This window comes from Atta colombica, unplaced genomic scaffold, assembly GCF_001594045.1.
Source record: "Atta colombica isolate Treedump-2 unplaced genomic scaffold, Acol1.0 scaffold77, whole genome shotgun sequence".
In the NCBI taxonomy this organism is placed as follows: Eukaryota; Metazoa; Arthropoda; class Insecta; order Hymenoptera; family Formicidae; genus Atta; species Atta colombica.
Window position 1 is genome coordinate 11,390 of NW_017259569.1, and position 10,219 is coordinate 21,608.

Sequence of the window (10,219 nt, forward strand, 5' to 3'; positions counted from 1 at the left end):
ATAAATAACCTGAATTGACAAAAAAATGCCTTGCAATTGCAAAAATCTGTATTTGACATTTGCATTCAACAATTTGGTTTCATCGAAGTAGACTAAAACGAAATTCTGTGTCATCAATATTTCCAAATGCATTGAATAGAAAAAGGTAATGCATATGTTATCATAAGAAATATGAATGCATTTCTATATGCTTTTAAATTTATTATGAAAAGAATATATGAGTATCGCTATATGAACATTTTGAAACATTAAAAGTAGTTAGAATATAATATCAGTGAAAATGATATAATTATAAAGATATATATTGTATTTTGTATTTTTAGTTTTGAAATAGAATAATTCTTGAAAGAGGATTGTACGGAGGAAATAGAATATGTTATATACTCTTCAGACATGATATACATTGTACAAGAGAATAAAGTATATGAGTTAAGGTATAAGTGCAGTAAAAGAAAATATACTTATTAGATAAAATCTTGAAGTTTTATTTGCAAATTGATTCTTTCATAGTGAGTTCTTTTATAGTGACTTTTACATATATAATATAGTCAATTGTAATGCGAATTTTTAGTTTGAAAATACAGAAACTCCAATGCAGGAAGATTGTACAGAGGATTGTAGAGAAAAAAAAGCTTCAGAAATTCAAAAGTTTATAACATTAAATAGATTTTTAAAAGAGTTAAATTAATAAATGAGTTTATGACTTTAGAGATGCCAAAGAATTTATGATATATTTTTATCAATTATATCAATTTTACACATAAATATTGTTTATTTACTTTCTTATCATTCTATTCTTGTTTGCCTACAAATAACATAATTTCTATTAATATATGCTATGCACGCAAAAAGAATGTCCTAAGACTCCTGACTAGTCGCGGCGGCCATGTTGGAATTGTGACGTTGAAGCAAGAAATGACACGTTAATTTATGTTGCCATAAATAAAAACAATTTGGATGAAACGAAACAATGACAAGATCGCTTTAAATCACTTGCAAAAATCAATGAAAACTGTCCTTTTCCCTTGATAGTCAGTAAATGGTCGTAAAAGACAAGTAAGCTTATATTCGGGCAGAAACACACGGTCTGACAGCTGTTGAAACGAATAAAATATACGCTTTTATATATAAAATTCCAAGATAATTTAGTTTTCATCGATAACAACTTTGAAAGGTATGAGACAAGTCATATTTTCACAATTAAGCAAATAATAATAAAATGGAATGCAACATGAATTTCACCACAACGTTACTTTTCCACGTCTACAAGTTCAGCCATTTATCGTTTACGACGCTGTAACACACAAACAAGTACGAGCCCATGTACATATTCTCGCCGTCGGCACGCCGTTCACGAGAGTGAACGAGGCAGTAAGCTCTTTCTCACACTAGTCGCTTGTGTAAGATTTCAATTCGTAATGTCCATTCACACGTGCCCGGCATGGGGACGTCGCCAATGATACACGTTGGCGAGCGCGGCCGATCAAGCGCGAAGGATTTTTATCAGGAATGGACAAAAGTCTCAATTTAGAGAAACTGTAACTTGTACTCCTCCGGCTCATGCCGTCCGCATGCTCCCGAGTATGCGCGCATCCGCAGATCACTCATGACTTGTCAAACGCTAATTGGCTCCATACGGATCTTTGCAGCAATGGTTCTTCTCTACCTACACAGTGGTGGTCACAGGAATTTTCTTACACTTGTTTCAAGCGACCGAAAATGCCTTCTCGGCAATCTCGGCCGCTCGGCGGGTCACGATTCGATAAGAGAGAATCATTCTAAAAGTGCGTTCGGCTTGCAAATCGGAGGCGTCCGTTTGCTCTTTTATCTCGAAAATTGTTCGGCAACTCGCATCTTTCTGCTACATGTCATCTCATCTGATATTACATTTCTAGAGCTAATCAAATTGCTCGATCCATATTAAATTCAAAGACCGAGCTCGTAGAGTTAATGCAAATTTTCGCCTAAATTAAATTCATAACCTGTATATTTATGATAATGTATCTATCTGATTCGTTAACATACATTCATCTCTTTTAATACTTCTATTTTACAAATAGAGTATTTGAACTTTTATAATGTCTAAATGCTCCAACAAATAGAAATTGCTATCAAATAGAAATTGATGGAGTAATTACGTACAATATTTAACGAAAAAAGTAAATTTTTAATTTTTTTCCTCTTTATGAATTTGAGTTTACATATTTGAAAACAAAGAATTTGCTAGTTAATTTTCAAATCAAAGCTTATGTTATTAGCATATATACTATTAAAATCAAACTGTATTAATACATTAAAGACTCTAACGAATATAAATCAAGTAATATAACTTATAATTTATAAATTTCAAGTAATATAACCTATAAATTTCAAATTGCTGAAATTTATTTGCAATATAGTATTTTCTCTTAAGAAAACACACCTTGCGTATGAATTTGCTATAGTCATGCGTAACAATCTATTTTTAGTATATAAGATTATTATTAGTTTTCTGTAAAGCGAAAGATATTTTCAATTAATAGGGTATTTTTTATTTACTTCATAAAAATAAACAATTTCATTTTATAATCTAACCTTAAAAGATTTTTACAGCTCTATATCGTTCGGAATTAATTCTTGGATTGATCGAAGATCACATGATCAAGCTCGCCATCTGCTAGTTCGCATCTCAGATTTACATTGTCGAACGCACTTTAAATAACATATAAGTTTTAATAAATTGTAGTAATAGTGTATACCTTCCATTAATACAGAATAATATAAATGGTAAAACGTAATAGTTTACGAGATATTTAATTATTATTATATTTAATTATATTTAATTACAATGTTTACGATTCTTTATGCACGTTATACTTCCTTCATAAATTCGAGTAGCAAGAATAGTTCAGTAGAACCGGAAAAACATTATAAATCAGCATTTCTTTTCACAAAGGAAATTTCAGAAAAGAAATGCGTATATTTGAGACTCGAGACTTGTGAAAAAAATATGCGAATAAAAATCGAATAGTTGCAAAAAGTTTTTCGCTTATAAAACGAAAGATATTGATTATATGGAAAAATTCGATATACAAAACGTAGATATTCGAAATATTTACAAAATGAGACGTGAAAATTAAAATCGATCTATTAGTCCAATAGAAAAAAGTAAAAAAATACCGAAAAAGACCTTTTTTTCACTCTCTATTTTTTATTGAGATTTAAAAGTTTTGAAATTCTCGTAAAATATAGCCTTCGTAATGACGAACAAATCTAGCCCTGAACAAGTCTGAAATATTCATTAGTTTTTGCAAAAAGTTATTTGTTCACTAAAAATCTACCATATCTGCGGAAAACTTAATTTCTTCATTTTTGAGCAGTTGCACAGCAATTTACAGGGAGGTGATTTTTCTTCTTCAAGAGTTGCACTATTACGTACATTTAGTAACAAAACGCAGTTTTTTGCAGTTAAACTATTGTAAAATGACTTTGAAAAGTGGATGTCTTTTTTTCGTATGAAAAATGGAATAATTCCATTAATATGCATCATATCAAATAACCATATGAAGCATTTGACAGCTGACATTTTTCTACGCATTTAAAAATGAAAAGGATATCCTCCAATTATTAAAAACCGAGATAATAAAAAAAATCATTGTCGCTCTAATTTTTAAGATTAAGAATTCCATCTGACCAATTTGTCAAGGAAGAATTAAATTTGCTGTTAAAAAATTCTTGAATCTTTTGCTGCCGAAAAAGTTTGTTTAAAATGAGAAAATTGAGGAGTGAGGTAACGCGCCGGCGGAGTAGGGGAAGCCGGCGCACAGTCGAGTGGGGAAGATCGGGCCGCTCGGCAACTCGCGCGTCTGATTTCGTGTGTTAAAATTTACTAAATTTACATTTTCTCAGCAATAAATTAACGTAGAAACATGATTTTTTTTTAAATTTGTAGTAGCTCGAGGAGATATAAACGAATAGCTTAACCAAATATTTCGCAAAGTAATTGTAACATGAAATTTTTAGTTTTTCTTTTCTTGAATTTTTATTTTTTCGATTTATTACTAAAATATCATTTGAGAATAGAGTGCATATCTCATTAACAAATTTAAATCATTTGAGCTATGTTTCTTTATTTAATATGCTGTAAAACATTTGGACAATTAAATGTACGCTATTATCAGTACAAAATTATTTTTGTGAATTTAATTGCAGATGCAAACATGACATATGTAAACAAATAATTAATAATTAATTTGCCAAATGTTAGCGTTGGAGAAAAATAGTTGCAAAATAGATATATATATTTATTTATATATAATAAAAATATATTTTTTATATAACACTAATTTACTTTTACATTTGTGAAATTAATGTTATATCTTCAATAGTTACGTTAACATTTGGTAGATTACTTAAATTAATTATCTGTTTACATATGTCATATTTGCATCTGCAATTAAATTTACAAAAAAAAATTTGTACTAATAATTCTGTATAATTGTCCAGTTGAACATTTTTTACAGTATATTAAATATAAAGAAATAACATAGCTCAACATGAGTGACTTAAATTTGTTAATAAGACATTCACTGCATATTCAAATATGATTTTTTAGTAATAAACCAAAAAAATAAAAATTCAAGAAAAGGAAAACTAAAAATTTCATGGTTATAATTACTTTGCGAAATATTTGGTTAAGCTACGTATTTGTTTATATCTCGTCGAGGTACCCCAGATTTAAAAAAGTTACGTTTCTACGTCAATTACTGAAAAAAATGTAAATTTAGTAAATTTTAATGCACGAAATCATACGCGCGAGTCGCCCGATCTTCTTCACTCCGCCTGGCGTGCTACTACCCTCGCGTTCCTTAACTTTCTAATGATTTTAAACCAAAAATTAGAAACTTTTCAACTTCAAATTCAATTCTTCCAAATTGATGCTAGACGGAACTCTTAATCTTAAAAATTAATATCGCATCTTTTGTATTAAATTTATACGTGACCGATTTTATTTTTATACTGAGAAAGATCCACTCAAAAGAGTTGAAACGTTCGTCAATTTTTCTCAAGAATAAAGTATACAATTTCACACACGCCTAATCTATGTGGCTCGCATTAGACTGATTTATATCTATTCTTGAATTTAAAAAATAAAGCAAAAAAATAATTTTTTGAAAAAAAATTGTTATCTCTCCTAATAATCAAAGAGTAACTTTTTTTTCAAATTCGTAGAAAAAGTGTCAGCTGCCGAATACTTCACACGACTATTTAATATGATATTGCATATTAACAGAATTATTCCATTTTTTTATACGAAAAAAAGATATCTGCTTTTCAAAGTCATTTTATAAGAATTTAGCTGCAAAAAATTTTGTTACTAAATGTACATGATAGTGCAATTCTTGAAGAAGAAAAATCACTCCTGTAAATTGCTGTGGGACTGCTCAAAGATGAAGAAATTAAATTTTCTGCAGACAGGTTTTTAGTGAACAAATGTCTTTTTACAAAAACTAATAAATATTTCAGACTTGTTCAGGACTAGATTTGTTCGTCATTACGAGCTACATTTTACGAGAATTTCAAAGATGCTTTGCGTTTAAATCTCAATGAACAGAGAGTGAGTGAAAAAAGACCTTTTTTGATGTTTTTTAATTTTGTTTCTACTTAATTAACGGATTTTAATATTCCACATATCATTTTGTAGGTATTTCGAATACTTATTGGGAGTACAAATTAGTTCGGTCCGTTTCCCTAAAGATGCTGTGAATGGTTTATAATGACAGCTGATTTTGGCGGTTTCAGAGAGGTTAAACCTCTGCTAATAATATTCAGTTTATATCGCTTTGAGTTTACAAAAACCTTGATTTTTACAGTGATGTAAAATTTTGTGTTAACCAAGCAGCATTTGCGGGAGGTTTTGATTTTCTGCTTTAATTGGAAGAAAAGTGCGACTGAAGCCCATCGAATGCTTGTCGAAGTTTATGATGACACTGCTTCAACTGATAAATCATGTAGGGAATGGTTTCGACGTTTCAAGGATGAAGATTTCAGCGTTGAAGACAAGCTTCGCTCTGGACAGCCAAAAAAATTCGAAGACAAAGAAGGCATTACTCGAAGATCAGAGTTAAACGCAAGAGGAGCTTGCAGAATCATTGGGGGTAACTCAACAAGCCGTTTCTGTACGATTGAGAATTATAGAAATGATTCAAAAACAAAGAAATTGGGTGCCTTATGAACGAGAGACGTTGAAAAGCGATTTTTCATTTGCGAACAGCTGATTCAAAGACAACAGAGAAAAGGTTTTTCGCATCGGATTGTGACTGGAGATGAGAAGTGGATATTCTACGACAACCCCAAGAAGAAAAAATACTACACTAAGTCCGGTTAATCGTTGCCATCGATCTCAACATTAACACCACGGCCGAACATTCATGGTTCGAAGATCATGCTCTGTATCTGGTGGGACCAAAAGGTCTTGTTTACTATGAGCTGCTGAAACCTGGCGATTCTATTACGGGTATACAATTGATTCGTTTGAGCTGTGCATTGCGAAAAAAACGGTCGGAATACGAGCAAAGACATGATAAAGTTATTCTTCTTCATGACAACGCTTGGCCTCATGTCGCTAAAATCATAAAAAATATTTGGAAACACTCAAATGGGATGTTTTACCGCACCCGCCGTATTCTTCGGACATTACTTCTTCTGATTACTCTTCTTCTGATTATTCCGAAGGATGCAGCAAGTCATCGGTTCATTTCTTTCGCAGAAATCGAAAATTGGCTCCAAAATTGGATCGCCTCCAAAGACGAGTTATTTTTTCGAGATGGAATTCGAAAATTGCCTGGGAAAAAGTAGTAGGCAGCGATGGACAATACTTTAATTGATTTGTTCATTCATTTTGTTTTGAAATAAATACATTATGAACATAAAAAAACGGACCGAACTAATTTGTACTCCCAATATATTTTTCATATGGAACTTTTTTCCATACAATCAATATCTTTCGTTTTATAATCGAAAAAGTGCTTTTTGCAATTATTCGATTTTTTTCGCATATTTTCTTCACAAGTCTCGAATTTCAAATATACGCATTTCTTTTCTGATGGCCTTTCGAAAATTTTCGAAAGATTTGAAGAGAAATGTTTATAATGTTTAAAGTTCTACTTCTACTGAACTATTCTTGCTACTCGAGTTTATGAAGAAGGTATATAACGCACATGAAAAATCGTAAACAATTAAATATTATTACAATTAAATATATCGTAAACTGTTGCGTTTTATTTAACATGTTTGTATTATTCTGGATTATAATGAGAGGTGTATATTATTACTATGATTTATTAAAATTTATATGTTATTTAGAATGCTCCTCGCCCCTTATTAATGCAAAGGATTGCCGAGAAAGCATTTTTGGTCGCTTGAAACAAGCGACTAGTGTAAGAAGGAGCTCGTTTATTCTTGGTGCTGAAGGTGTACATGGGCTCATGCTTGAATGTATGACTACCGGTTTCAGATTACCGTCTGATTCTATGTGTTACATCAACACAGAGTTCTTGGCTGAGTAATCAGGAGAGATTATATTTAAGAAGTATAAGTTATTCCAAATTTTTCAAAACTTTCAATCAATTTTCAATAATTGCATATTATTCTTATTAATTATTTTTATGATTTCATTTATTTAATTACTTCATAAATTATCTTAATTTATTATTTCTTTAATTTAATTACTTGTTATGATCTGCAATATTATACACATGGATGCGCACATGACAGCTGACAACCTATACAGCACAGAAGCTTGCAACAACTTGCTACAACGTTGCAATATTGCAATTGCAATGCAATATTGCAGAAATATTGCAAAGATATTATTGTGCAATATTTTTCCAGCAATGGAGCTACATATATATATATATGTGTGTGTGTGTGTGTGATTATTTTGCAGATCTATTTATATTAATTAAAATCTTTCTGTTTTACTAGTTTATTTTGTTTAGTTGTCTTTACTTTATATTAAAATATATGCATAGTTGATATTTATTATTACTCAGCCAAAAGTTTAATTTTATATTTTTATCTAATAATGTATCGAACAATATATTTATTTTATATTTTTACAAAATTTCAGGTATTTATGCAATTATATTACTTATAAGAAATATGTATACAAAAGATTTGTTTCCAAACGCCATAGTAGACGGATTATTGCTAATAATATTGAACTAGATATCGCTGGCTGTTCGAAATCAATTCTAGATTCATATATGTCAATATTTTTTCTAAAAGTACTGTTCAGTAGATGTACATAATGAAAATGTTGCAGAAATTATTTGTAATGTACATAATAATAAATGCTACTTTAGGGGATTCATAATAAATGTCAGATCAAAACATTCAGAGAAACAGCGATAATAATTGTCATGAGCCTTTATATTGACCATATTAGAACTGAAAATCATAAATCTATTATGAAAGAAATAGATAAGACTTATAATGATAAAAAGAAATTAAAAAATGTTATAGCTACATGGGTTGTAAGGCATAATATTCCCCATAATGCATATAATGCAAATTAAAAATTTGATCTCAATATACATCGTATAACATATCTGTGGACACACGAATATTGTTGCAAACTTCAAGACAAACAAATGTATTAAAAGTATGTGGAGGGGAATACTTTCATTTTGGTTTACACAGTATTATTAAATAGATGATATTAAAAAATAACGATAAATATTTTAAGTTAATAATAAATATCGATGCCAATAGCAAAATCATCACAAGTATCTTTATGGCCCATTTTATGCTCAAATATAGTAAATATGACAGCATATCTTATCAGTATACTTTGGACATAAAAAAACCTATTCTAATGTTTTTCTGCAACCTTTAATCAACTTAATAGATTTAATTAATAATAGGTATATTCATAACAGAAACATAATTAAAGTTTTATTATTTGCTTTAGTATGTGATGCATCAGCTAAATCTTTTGTATTGTGTATAAAAAGTCATATAGGATTTAATAGTTGCAATAAATAATAGTAAAGGGCACATATGTAAATGGTAAATATAGAATATGCTTTCCACAAAAATCCTTTAAGAAGATGAGTTATTTGCAATTAATGCTTATCTTAAAGATTTTCAAATTAGTTTTTCTATTTTAAATAATATTCCCAAATTTTTACCTTTAACTAATACTCTATTGGATTACATGCATTTAATATGTTTAGGAGTTATTAAAAAAATAATATTACTTTGAATGAAAAGTCCACTTTGTGTATGTTTAAATGCTAAATCTATCAATAAAATATCACATCTACTGATTTTACTTAGAAATACTACACCAGTTGAATTTGTTAGAAAATCCAGATTAATAAAAGATGTTAAGTAATGGAAAGCTACAGAATTTAGAAATTTTTTATTATACAGGTCCTGTTGTATTGCAACATAAACAAACATATATGCTTTTCTTCACGTTACATGTAGCTATAGCAATTCTTGCACGTCGAAATTTATATCAAGAAGAATTAATAAATTTTGCTGAAGCTTTATTTCATCATTTTGTTGAATCTTTCGAAATATTATACGGAAAAAGAGTATATATCGCATAACGTGCATAATCTTTTATATATATGTTCTGACGTAAAAATGTATAGTTCACTTGATAATTTTAGTGCTTTTCATTTTGAGACATAACATTTATTAAGAGACGATTTTGAAAAAATGAGAAACCATTGCAACAACTGATTAATAGATATAATTGTGAGGTTGAAAATTATAATTTCTTATTTGTAGAACATGATAATAGCAATAAATATTCTTGTAAATATTTGCATAACAGTGGTCCAATATCTAGTAATGTGTATGTTGAATCACAGTATCTAATGATATCAAAGGGGAAATTTAATATTAATTGTAAAAGTTCTTCTAATAATTGCTGTTTATTAAGAAACAGAAAGTGCTTTCTGATTATAAATATTGTACAAAAAAAAGATAAAGAAATTTGTCTTATTAAAAATTAAAATATGTAAAAGATTTATATAAATTGTCCAGTGATTTCCATATTAAAATAATGACAGTATATAATGACAACGTTTATTCTTGATCAATCTCGGATGTTCTATGTAAGGTATGAAAAATTCCTTATGGGAACGATAGAACAGTTACGCAATTTTCCGTCTTAATCATGAAATTTGATTTTGTGCGTTACATATTATAAATGTATATATAT